Source organism: Rhamphochromis longiceps, linkage group LG15 (assembly GCF_057381845.1).
Source record: "Rhamphochromis longiceps isolate RC_006_pf linkage group LG15, R_longiceps_female_GT1.1, whole genome shotgun sequence".
NCBI lineage: Eukaryota > Metazoa > Chordata > Actinopteri > Cichliformes > Cichlidae > Rhamphochromis > Rhamphochromis longiceps.
In genome coordinates this window covers 28184283-28197346 of record NC_140571.1, presented here as the reverse complement: position 1 = coordinate 28197346, position 13064 = coordinate 28184283, and the positions used below count along the sequence as shown (strand labels likewise).

The 13064-nt window shown below is 39.8% G+C and overlaps 1 long non-coding RNA gene across 1 annotated transcript; it reads right to left on the bottom strand.

The window, feature by feature from the left end:
* Nucleotides 1-396: 396 nt before the first annotated feature.
* Nucleotides 397-2355, bottom strand: LOC146652855 (uncharacterized). Its single transcript, XR_014907459.1, has 3 exons — nt 2226-2355; nt 1742-1799; nt 397-810 (listed from the first exon to the last, which is right to left on the bottom strand). It is a non-coding gene; the product is annotated as an uncharacterized LOC146652855 (long non-coding RNA).
* Between the last annotated feature and the right edge of the window lie 10709 nt (nt 2356-13064).

Sequence of the window (13064 nt, the reverse complement as noted above, 5' to 3'; positions counted from 1 at the left end):
CAAAGTGTGAAAGTGTTACAGCTGCAGAGAGCTATGACGGTATCTTTGGAAGCTGTTTACATAGCTAATAATATATGATGTAACCATGGAGACAGTCAGTCACGTGAGCTAGCGGTGCATGTTTACTACAGTAAATAAGATGATTGCGTGCACAGCGTCCACACGCTGCAGAGGGTAAAGACATTACTTCAATATTGTTTTATATTGATATATATTTGCCTTCTGTTGACCATCACCTCAGGTTCACCATTACAGTTTCAGATTACAGATGCACACTGTCTAAATATGAACACATTCAAAAACTCATGTCTCAGAAATAAGCACAGCTGTTCATGTTTGTCATTAGAGTTTTATTTGTAAGAAAATTATGAGCTTCATATTGTGCATTAAATAAAAGAACATTTCACAACTCTGAGTCAACAGAAACAGGTAACAGAAATGTCTCTAATGTGTACAGTGTAGTGTAAGCATTAAAAGATCATAAAGGCAACACTAACATTTATGTGAAACTAATTGTAATAAAAAATGAGCAGGTGCTTTATAGATGTAAAAGAAAGAATCTGAAAACAACAGTTTTTTGGTCTAAGTGATCAAAGTAGAAAACAGAACTGATGTTCAAGAACAAACCGTAGCTGCACTAATATTACACATCTCCATTGTTGTGGTGAACAGACATGTTGCTTTTAAAACCACATGCAGTGTGTGACCATGACTGTTCACTGAGACCATGAACGCCACTTCGCTGAAGCCTTCGCCTTCTTCTTCTTCTTCTAAATTGGAAGCAGAAGGAGCACGAGCTGCTTTGATCTACTGAAAGGAAAAAGCAGAACATCTGAGCTGAAACCAGTCAGCTGAAATCATTAAGACAGGAACAAATTCAATGCAGTGGCTCAGGTGGCTTAGCCTGTTACAACTGTTGATACAAGCTAAATACGGTTAACACACAGTGTCAGGGAGCTCCAGTGTGGGAACTAGTGGCTTTAGGTTTGTAGTCATTTAACTTTCATCCATTCATTCATTTAATTCAGGAGGAAGAAATGTCAGGTGGGTGCAGGCTGGTTACATGCATTTGGTCCCATTCTGTCTTTAACTAAATGACTTGGTTCGCTTTATGGCTGGGCTGTATGTGGGGTTATATCATGTTATTTGGGCAGGAGTACCTGTCCCCTGTTAGACTTAGAAAGTTTCTCCATAAGTAGAGTTTCTAACTCTTATAGCACATCTGTGGCTGACAGCTTTTTGGTGGCTCTGGTTGTGAGTGTGTAAATAGCCCCACTAGTTCTTTTGGGTTGCAGTTAACTTGGGAGGAAGAGGTAGGTCTGCCATGACTAGATGAATAACAATTATCTGGGATACATAAATTTCATAATGCATGCATATATCTATAAACCTGGCCTGAGGGCTGCCATTTTTTACATTCAGTTATTTCTTTGTTGAATCTAAATAATGAATGTGTTACAGTTAAACTGACACTGATCAGTGTAAATGGCTCATTGGGACACAGAAACCTTTAAATTAAACCCTATCACCTGATATCGAGTGTCAAACAATATCAAAGCTGTAAAAGCTGTTTACAGTCAGAATTTATAAAACTATGATTGTAAATAAATTCAAACAAGTGAGCTTTTCTCTTTGTGCTGAATATCAACACTGTGATTTCTTAGACTGTAAGCTTTACTTTAGCACAACCAGTTGTAGAAGCCGTCACTCCAAATGTCTTTTGATAACAAGAAAAAAATACCTTTTCAGTCCACGGCCTGAAGTTCTTCTCTGACATCTTCTGCAATCGGCTTTGTCTGCTGGTTTGAAGACAATAAACCACAAAAAAGATGATTTAGTCACTTTGTCTGTGTCATGCAGCTCGAATGTGTCGTGTAATGATGTTGAATAGCCGTCGTTATCCCTCTGCTGTGTCAGTAGGATTGTACTGTACAGCATCTCATTGATATGTGAGGAATGCTAATGTAACACGATAACAGACTTACATCATTAAAACATAAAGTGCAGGAGATATTTAGATATTTTTATATTTATATTACATTTTATAGCTGACGGATATTACTAAATAGATAGAATTTACTAAATAGCTGGATGAACATGAAAAATATGTCTATAATAACAAATGACCATGAGAGCCAGTAGAATTAATTCAACTGGACACTCAAAAGATGTCCTTAAATGCTCTTTAAGTGGCAGAACAGATGAACAAACAGTTAATTGCTTACTTGAGATTAAATCTGCTCGCTACTTTGAAAACAGCTTCTAACTGGTTCCTCCTTTAACAGGATGACGGCTCAGGGGTAAGGCCATCATGCAGTCCAGCAACCTTTATGGTTCTGCTTTGATCCACCAGGAACTATTAGGGAAACCTTCCAGCGCCTCCTGTGAAAGACACAGGCATAAACACACAAACATTTATTAACATGTTCCACAGTGTTCCAGTTTGATTTTCTCATCCTGTGGACAACAACGTACATGGATGCAGGTTTATTGTTAACTTTTGTAAGGTTTATTTAGTGAACATATCCAGCTGCAGCTCAACTGTGATCCTGAACTGGATAAGCACTTAAGAAAATGTGTCAATAAATGGACAAACATCAACTTACTATATTTGTCCAAACAGACGGGACCAATAATGCTTCACTGAGTTAGAGACTTTAATGTCTCTTCTATGTAAGAATGTCTCGTGCTGATATACCTGCAAACTTGACAACAAAGGTTTTTCAGACTACATGTAGCTGTCCTCTATGTCAGCTAACACATTTACATTCATGTCACACTTATTTCTGCTTTCCCATTTTATCATTATTACTTACATTTTGATTAGATACCTTGAGTTTGTAAATGATCAGATTACATAATTGGAATACAATGTATCCAATTCAGGGTTGCGGGAGGATGAAGCCTATCCCAGCTGATACAGGACAAAGACAGGCTGCCAGTTTATTGCAGGGCTAACACGATATGTGTAACAGAAAATCCACTTAAATGTTTGATATTTCTTATAATAATCAGAACTATGACTATTATTTAAAGGTTTCTTTATAAATACATTTTGATTTTTTATAACCTCTAAAATATAAACCTGAGCTGTTTCAGATTCTGACCTCTGACCTCACTGCAGCTCCCTCTTGGAAGTACGTCTGCTTCTTGTCTACCCCCAGTGTTGACCGCCTGCCCTTGATATCACGTACTGTACCTGAGGAACAAAAAAGGACAAACACTTGCCTTCGTTTAAGAAGTACATTCATACAGAGGTAATCTATGGAAACACACTAGTTCAACCTTTGGGAGAAATCAGTTCCTGTGAAACATTTCTGTATATGAACATCATGTGGAGAATGAATGAAATGAGTTCTTCAGGTGACTCAGCAGTCCCACACTGACAAATGAAATCTAGTTAAACTATTAAGCATATTTGCTCTTCTGAAATCTGTGTTAAACAACAACAAACATAAATTAGTAACAAAAATACAGCTGAGTAGAGGCTTTACAAACCACCAGCATCCATAATGCTAAATTTTAATCTTCAAATGTTTCTGAGCCGTCTTCAACCTGCTTTTAACACATTAAAGTCCCACAGTCAATGCAGCCTGACTCAATCCTAGATGTTCAGCACACAGAGAGACACAGAGGTTTTAATCTTTTAATCTTTTAACTTTATGCATCAAGCAAAAATTTAATTATATGCAACATTCTCTGACTTGAATAAATTAGTTTAACATTGAAACCTATTTTCTGCACATTCCAGCACATAAAATAAAATATTTTTTGTGTTAACACTTCACTCTTTCAAATAGATGCAAGTAAAACACAGCAGAAAATAAATAAAGTCAAAGACTCAGCGGTCCTGTTGCTCTATTTTCACCTGTAAAGCAGGACTGGGTAGGCGGAGGTTTACCCTGGTGCAGGTGTGCCGCGGTCAGTTGAAGAATCCGCGAGATTCTCTGTGAGTTTCCCATTACGTCGTTGCGCACTCGGTGCTTGCTTGGAAGTTTAGGGGTTTTTTTTCCTTGTAAAAAGTTTTCTTCCCACGCACAACGGACGCTAATGTTTTTGTCACTTTTTATGGAATCAAACTCAAAGTAAGGTCAGTACTTCCACGCTTTAAACGCTGCACGCTCATACTCTCTCCCACAATCAATATGTGATCCATTGTTGATCTGCACACAGCTGTTGTCACTAACCGCGCACTCGCTTAGTCACTGTCATGAGACATTCTCGCAAAAAAATCACGGTTTTAGTAACGCAGTAACGCAGCGTTCCTACGGGAAAGTAACGGTAATCTAATTACCGATTTTACAATAGTAATCCCTTACTTTACTCGTTACTTGAAAAAAGGAATCAGATTACGCGTTACAAGTAACGCGTTACTGCCCATCTCTGTTCAGCACACAGAAAGACACAGAGGTGCTGTTTAAAGTTTAGTGTTAACCTGAGTCACTGATCATTTGCAGTATTACAGAGTCTGGAAGTCTTTGCATGATGTCCACGTCACTGTAAGTTTCTAGCTAACTCTCAGGTGTGACAGGTGTGCCAGCAGGAAAGAGTAATAATAGCCTGCATCCTGAGGTTTGTCATCCAGGATTAAATTTACAGTGGCTTTGTTCACACAGCTAGGATTGTATTTTACACTGACCCTGGGTCAGTATAAGTATCATACAGTTTAAACGAAGCACTGAAACTTGCACATATTTATTATAGATGCACTGAAGCTAATCGAGATATTTGCTGTCAATCTGTGGCTGCGATTAATCACTTTACTGAAAACTTTATTAACTAGTAACTTCATCAGTCATGACAGAAGCTAATATTTCTGTGCTAACATCGTAACAGCTTTACTCCAATATAAGCTAACGTTTACACCGTAACTTTAAGCTAGCACCATAAAGACGGTAAAACACGTAATAATATCTACAAATGCATCTTAAAGCTGTTATATTAGCACTCTGTGTATTACTAAGATAACCACATTAACATTACTGACACTCGCTGACTTTTAATAGTCATTCTATAAATGCTGTCCGTTTAAATGGTCTTACCTGTACACACTGCATTAGGGCTGGGCCATATTATACCGTTCACGGTAATACCGGTATAATGTTAGGCAACGATAGGAAAATGAAATATCGCAATAGAATATGAGTAAAACACGCATGCGCAGTGCCTTTGTTTTCATACGCACATGGCCGATTGTTGAGTGAAACAGATGAACCAGAACTGGTTTGTAAAAATGGTGCAACTTCAGTGATGTGGAACTGGTTTGGTGTTTGTCCGTCAGATACACAACAAAGCACATTTTTTTGCAGAACATGCAAGCGGCCGTCGTTATTGTCGTATTTGTCGGACTAAGATGCTCTTAAATCTGGGAGTAATCTGGGTCCTAAACTCCGTACGCTTCAGGTCAAACGAACACTGCAGCATCACTGAGAGTTAAAAACTGTCTAAATTCTTTCATCTTTAATAAAACGATCAGCATTGCTGCTTTACCAGGTGTAACTATGAAGTTTAACTTCCAGGCATCCATGAAAACAAAATTTATTACATTTAACGGAGTTAGAAGTTAGCAGGAAGCTAGCGGAAGTTAGCTTGCTAGTTTCGCTAGTTACCTAAGCATGATATAGCATGTTCTGACTGAGAGATTTCTGAAAAAATTCAAACGTACAGCTCTGCTATCACTTCCAACATAAATGAAGACAGGAAACTAAACAGCAGTGACGTTTGTAGGGTTACTGTAGTTGGGCTAGCTGGTATATAATGATGTGCTACGTGATCGCTAGCGACACAGCTATGTTAGCATAATATAAACAGTGAAGCTGGAGGACGAACGCTAACACTTTTCCACTTATAAAAGTTAATGTGAAGGTTCCTCATAGTTAGAGACAAATGCAAGCGCACGGCAGGATGCTGTAAACGGACCAAACTTCAGTCAGGAGAACAACTGAGATAATCCATCCACAATACAAGGTTAGTCATTCATATACTGCAACAACATGGGAATAGAGCAGCTGCCAGAGAATTCAACATTAATGAATCAATGGTACAGAAGTGGAGGAAGCAAGAAGAATGAGTTTAATAAAGTTTGATTTATCTGACTGCTTTGTTTCGCTTAATGTGCCTTATAATCCCGTGCACCTTATGGTCCGAAAAATGCGTACTGCACACTGCAGTTTAATGTTGCAAAGCACCTCTTTTTAACTTCAGTGGATATTATACATGGTTATGCTCAGGATATGTCAGCCCATTTCTACTGGAAATGCCTTTTGGTTAAACTTTCAGCAAGGAATTTGCATTTGCACTGTTACATTTTTATAAAGCTTTAATGTACATAAAAACCAGCTTCTTGTTTAAGTGAAAATAAATGGAAGGTTGTCTTTTTGCGCTAGTAATGTTGTGGAGTTGTATTTTGTCTCGCATCAACTATATCGTCAGTTATATCGTTATCGCAAATTTTCAAATATATATCGTGATAAATTTTTTTGGCCATATCGCCCTGCTCTACACTGCATATCCACTGGATTCCAGCCAGAGTGGATTCTGGAGTCTTCCACGCTCCTGTTAGTGATCCTCCATCTGGATGGATGAGAACAACCCTCTGAACAATCTAGCAGGAGATGGCCCATATCTATGGGACTGATTTGTGCTAATAACGCCCATTGTATGGACTGATAACAGCCGAAGCGGGTGAATAAAGTCACCCAGTAGCTAGCTGTGCCATTACCCAGCATACATCACTCCCTCCGTAAATGCAATAAACGATAAAAAAGTATCGTTCTACCTGTTTTTCAGGTAGTTGTTTACATTATATAATTTATTGTGTTCTGTATACGTCACTACAATGTGATTTGGAAAATGTCTAAATATACCGACAACAGGCACTTCCGCGGCAATCTCTTCAATCGGAAGACCCCTCACGTCAATTCCCAACGCGAGAGGGGTACCCTGCGCTTCCATAAGTGAAGCAGAGGGAGCCTGACCATGCGTCACACGTTTGACGAGTTGGGAGTGAGAACGTGTTGCTCAGTCACACGGACCCTGACCGTTTGGCGAGTGGTTCCTAGACGAAGCCCGTGGTCACCCGTTGACTGCTGCCATCATCTGCAGGAACACTACACAAAGAAGAACTGGAAATGGTGGATGCCTTTTTGTATTGATTTATACAACAGGAGCGATATGTTAACGTTGCTTTATTAATCAGTGCATATGTATATGAGACCTGGACCCTGGTTAGGCTTTAAAGACACAAGGAAACAGCATTATTAATAATTAATAGTACAAATACATGGAAACATTTCACAATAATCATTAATATAAGCAGAGCCGCTTCAGAGATTACAGATTTGATTATGTAACATATTGTCTTTGCATTTAAGATCAGTGAAAGTTTTCATTTGTTTCATAAATTAGGCATTAATAAAAGATTCTGATTCTGATGTCAAAGGGCTCCAGATCTGTGAAGTGTCACAGATGACAACCACATGATGTTTCAGTAACTTACAGTCGCCATAAAGCATGCCATGGTTTCGATGCTACTGCTGAACCGTCAGTCTGATTGTGTGTGGCAGTTGCAGGTTACATTGGTTAGCTCACCCAGAACGTTCACACAGTGCAAACTTCACAGGCAGTCGGGAGCGAACACTCCGAAATCGCTCATCCTGATGCTTTTACTTTGAAGGGGAACATCCTCTGTTTCCGGTTTGTGTCCAGTGGCGGAGCGGAGGGGTGGCTTACTGGGCTTAAGCCCGGGTTGTTTTTTCAGAAGCCCGGGGTCTTTTGGAGTGTAATTTTTTCATAGTTAGATGCCTGGCTGACAACTGTATAAAACAAAAAACTACACATAACATTCGAAGCACATAGTTCACACTGTGGGAATTTACAACTGTGCGTAAATCCCCCCTAATATTGGTATGATCCGAGCTCAGGCACGAAGCAGGGCGGGGCAGCTGCTGCCTGCGAGTGAGCTAGGCAGACAGAGGAGAACTGAAGTTCAACCAGGTACCAAAGCAAACCATTCGTACTGTATAAATAATGTAAATATGACGGTGTATCACAAAAGATTCAAGTCAAGTCAAGTCAAGTTTATTTATAAAGCACATTTAAAAACAACCGAGGCTGACCAAAGTGCTGTACAATAAAATACAAATATAAAATACAATAAAACACAAGTACATAAAACACCTCACTGATAAAACAATAAATTAAAACAATAAGTTAAACCTTGCTAAAAGCCAATGAGAAGAGGTGAGTTTTAAGAGCAGTTTTAAAAGTTCCAAGGCTTGTGGAGAATCTGATGTGAGGAGGTAAACTGTTCCACAGTCTGGGTGCAGCCACAGCAAAAGCCCTCTCTCCCCTAGTCTTTAGTCTGTACCTGGGAACATCTAAAAGCATCAGGTCTGCTGACCTCAAAGATCTCCTGGGGCGGTAAATGCTAAGAAGCTCTGCCAGGTAAGGAGGTGCAGTACCGTTAAGAACCTTAAAAACCAACAGTAAAATTTTAAAATCAATCCTAAAAGCAACTGGGAGCCAGTGGAGAGAGCAGAGGACCGGAGTGATGTGGTCTCTCTTTTTGGAGCCGGTCAGCATGCGAGCAGCAGCGTTCTGCACCAGTTGAAGGCGATGCAGGCAGGAACGATCTAAACCAGCATAAAGGGAGTTACAGTAGTCCAGCCGTGAAGTAATAAAAGCATGGACCACCCTTTCTAGATCGTTCCTGGACAGGTAGGACTTGACTTTAGCTAAAATCCGTAGATGATAAAAAGATCCCTTGACTACGGAGCTGATTTGTTTATCAAATTTAAAAGCACTGTCAAAAGTAACACCGAGGCTCTTAATGGAGGAAGTACATTCGGAAGTTAGGGGTCCCATAAAATCAAAGGAAAGGTCGGGGTCTTTAGGAAGCCCAAACACAATGACTTCAGTTTTACTTTCATTTAGATGTAGAAAATTAAGAGCCATCCAAGTCTTAATGTCAGACAAACAGGAGAATAACGGCTGCAGAGAGTCCTTACAGTCTAACCTCAGAGGGAGGTAGATCTGAATGTCATCAGCAAAGGTGTGGAAGGACACATTATGTTTGCGCAGCACATCGCCCAGAGGGAGCAAATACAGATTGATATCAAACTGATCACTTGACCCATATTACATTACTCGCTCTTCAAGTGAATCAACAAATGGCGAAATGAAAAGCCGAACAACAACAATGCTGTTTCTTTAGAGTCTTAGCTTACATGTGTGTTTATTTCATATTTTCAGTTGTTACCCTCCACGGCTAAATAAATCAGTTTCAGTAATGCACTGATATACAAGAATGGACATAAGGAGCTTCTTTCAAAGAAAAAACTCTGGTAGTATTTTATATATTATGCTTTGTATGTTGTTCAGTATATTTCTATGCAAAACAAGAGGAATTTCAATAAACAGCAGTATATTCACAGTTTAAACCAGATATTTACCTACACTTTATGGAAAACACAAGAACATTTTTTTACTGTACAACATCAATTTAGAGTAAACTTGTTTTGTTTTGGATAAATAAATATTGAAATATCTTTTGAATTAGTTAAATGTCAGAATAAAGAGAGACAGAGCTGTCTATTTTTATCACTTTCATCAAATTTAGGAGTACATATACACTAAGTTTATTGTTAATTAATAAGAAAACTCCAGACGATTCCATTCTGAGCTGAAGAATCTTCTGATTGGTTCGTAGAGTCCATGTGAGTAAATTGGTGGCACAGCTGTGGATGCATATAAGGCAAAACACAGAGCCTGTTTCTGTGACATGGGAAAATCAAGAGATGTCAACAAAACACCAGGAAAAGAATTGTGGAGCTCCATAAGTGTGGCTCAATTTTGAATACAATTTGGTGCCATTTACAATGAAGAAATACAGATAGTTTCTCTCTTTACTCTTAAAGTTAACAAATATGTTTTTTATATTTATCAATCTAAAAAAATAAACATTTAGTCTGATTTGATGTTACAATTAAAAAAGTGTTTGTGTTTTGATCTGAAGAGTGTGTAAATATCTGGTTTCAACTGTATATTTGATGATTGTCAGCACAAAGAGAGAGAGAGGGGAACAGAGAGGGAACAAGAGCAGGTGAGACACACATGTTAGTCAAATGGTTGTTTACCAAAAGTATCACCATATAATAGGTACTCGTGTATCTTGTACCTAGTGTTTCTTTTTAGGTTTGTTATTTTTCAAGTTATATATTTATTAAGTTATGCAGGCTTGTTTGCACAAAAAGGCTAAATAATTATATAAACCTTTCTGAGTCTGTACTTTGGTAGAAATAAAAAATAAGTGTAGTGCAGGTCTATGATGATTTTCAGTGCTACTATCATCTAGTTTTGATTCTGGTTCTGTCTTGGTTAAGCCCTAAGTAGTCCTGATTTTGAACTGTTGTAGTCCTGTTTTAATTCTGGATCAGTTCTGGGTCGGTTGAATTGGGGTTTAGTCCTCGTGTCTTGATACAGCCCTGATTTTGTTCTGCCTTGCTGCTTAATTAAAAGCACCCCCCCCCCAAAAAAAATAAAAAATAAAAAATCCCACATGCATACTACCCTTTAGGGCTAAGCCCCGGGTGTTTCAAATGTCTGGCTCCGCCTCTGTTTGTGTCACACTATTAAAGTCTCGCTGACAAGTCATCACATGTTGCCTTAGCAACCAGTGGTTACCAAGGTCAGCCCTGACCTCAAACAGCCAACCAGAGCTGAACCAGGAAGTCTACGAGCCAGTGATGCTTTTTTTTTTTTGGGTTGTATGGAAGCCCCAAACGCAATTTCATTGTTCTTGACAATGACAATAAAAAAATAAATACTATGCTGCTGCAGGGTGAAGGTCCAGCACAGATGGGTGGAGTGATGGTGCATTCAACTTCAGGTGGTGCAGTTACAGACAAACGGGCAAATCTCAGGAGTTAGTCAGTTAGTCTGACACCTGTCAGTCAGAAATGTGGGAGGAGCTTATGACTGAATATTCACAGGTTTGCACAGGTAACACGAACCCGTTACTGTAAGAAGACAGGCACATTAAAACTTTAGTTTGTGGCAAAGACACCATTTTGGTTTTGTGTCATTTTAATCAGATGTGTCTGCAGCTCCGGCTCTCTTGCCTTTCCATACAGTCTGACCTCTGTCCTTTTAGTGACGGTATAGGTGAGTCCTGACAGTGGAGGTGTGTCTCCTCTTGGTTCTGTGTGGATCGTTGAGGCTGGACCAGCACTTTCACCTTTGACGTCCAGCAACAATAAAAACGTAACAGTGAGGCAGTCAGCCTGCTTCCAGCCTCTGATGTGGAGTGATTTGGATCGGCTCAGCATTGATGCTGGACGCCATCACCATTTATCGGAGTCATTCAGAGTCTGCAGAGTGTTCTGTGTGCTGACGGCAGCAGTCTTTGAAGAAGAGGAGCAGCAGTTTGACGTTTCAGTCTGAGCTGCAAACTTCAGGTTCCTGACAGCTCAGCGATGAAAGGTTGTGTTTGAGCATCGTGGTGATGTCGCTATAAGGACAGCGAGCAGCTCGTCTTCCTCTCCGTCTCCGAGTTGTGCCATTAAAATTTGTTCATTCTAATGCATCAGCTGAACTCTGGCTGAACTGAGCTGTCACCGCTTTAAAGGCATGTCTGATCAAACAGGAAGTCAGCTACGGCAAAGGCTGATGCAGAGAGAAAACCAACGAGAGCATCCATATTTAATCTGATGAAGACAAGGGAGGAGGAGGAGGACAACAATGACTTTAGTGCTGTGATAAACAAACCTGAGCTCCAATCAAGTCTCAGACATCACATCTGATCCAACATCTGCTCTGATTATCTGCAGGAACTGCTGGATCTCATGACCTTTGACCTCACAGAGAGCACACGGGGGAGCTTAAATGTGTCTGCAGCGAAGCGCTCATCTCTGATTAAAGCTCAGTGGCCTGGTGACGTTTCACACCTGTGAGTGTTAATAAAGGTGAGTCTGGGTCGTCAGCAGAAGTGACGAGATTACCGACATTCAGGACTGAAGTAGAAGTACAGATACTAGTATTTCAAATACTGTAATAGTGTGGATGCTTTAAGCATCCACACTATTCCTTAAATTTGAAATGAATGGGAAACTTCTGCAATTCTGCTAAAATTTGCTTGTTTTTGAAACTTAACTACTTCCTCATATTTTCACGTAGAACAACCATTCAAACTTTAAAATGTTCTCAAATTATTGGGCTATTCAGGTATAAATCATCCATCCATCCATCCATTCGCTTCCGCTTATCCTTTTCAGGGTCGCGGGGGGCGCTGGAGCCTATCCCAGCTGTCATAGGGCGAAAGGCGCTTTTTCAAATCTTTTACCGTTTTACTTTTATGCCTCTTAATGTTTTGAGTTGCAAAATTGTGATTTTTCACAAAATACATGCATTGTTATGGTTGCTACAGTGGGGCAAAAAAGTATTTAGTCAGCCACCGATTGTGCAAGTTCCCCCACTTAAAATGATGACAGAGGTCAGTAATTTGCACCAGAGGTACACTTCAACTGTGAGAGACAGAATGTGAAAAAAAAAATCCATGAATCCACATGGTAGGATTTGTAAAGAATTTATTCGTAAATCAGGGTGGAAAATAAGTATTTGGTCAATAACAAAAATACAACTCAATACTTTGTAACATAACCTTTGTTGGCAATAACAGAGGTCAAACGTTTACTATAGGTCTTTACCAGGTTTGCACACACAGTAGCTGGTATTTTGGCCCATTCCTCCATGCAGATCTTCTCGAGAGCAGTGATGTTTTGGGGCTGTCGCCGATCAACACGGACTTTCAACTCCCGCCACAGATTTTCTATGGGGTTGAGGTCTGGAGACTGGCTAGGCCACTCCAGGACTTTCAAATGCTTCTTACGGAGCCACTCCTTTGTTGCCCGGGCAGTGTATTTTGGATCATTGTCATGTTGGAAGACCCAGCCTCGTTTCATCTTCAAAGTTCTCACTGATGGAAGGAGGTTTTGGCTCAAAATCTCACGATACATGGCCCCATTCATTCTGTCCTTAACACGGATCAGTTGTCCTGTCCCCTTGGC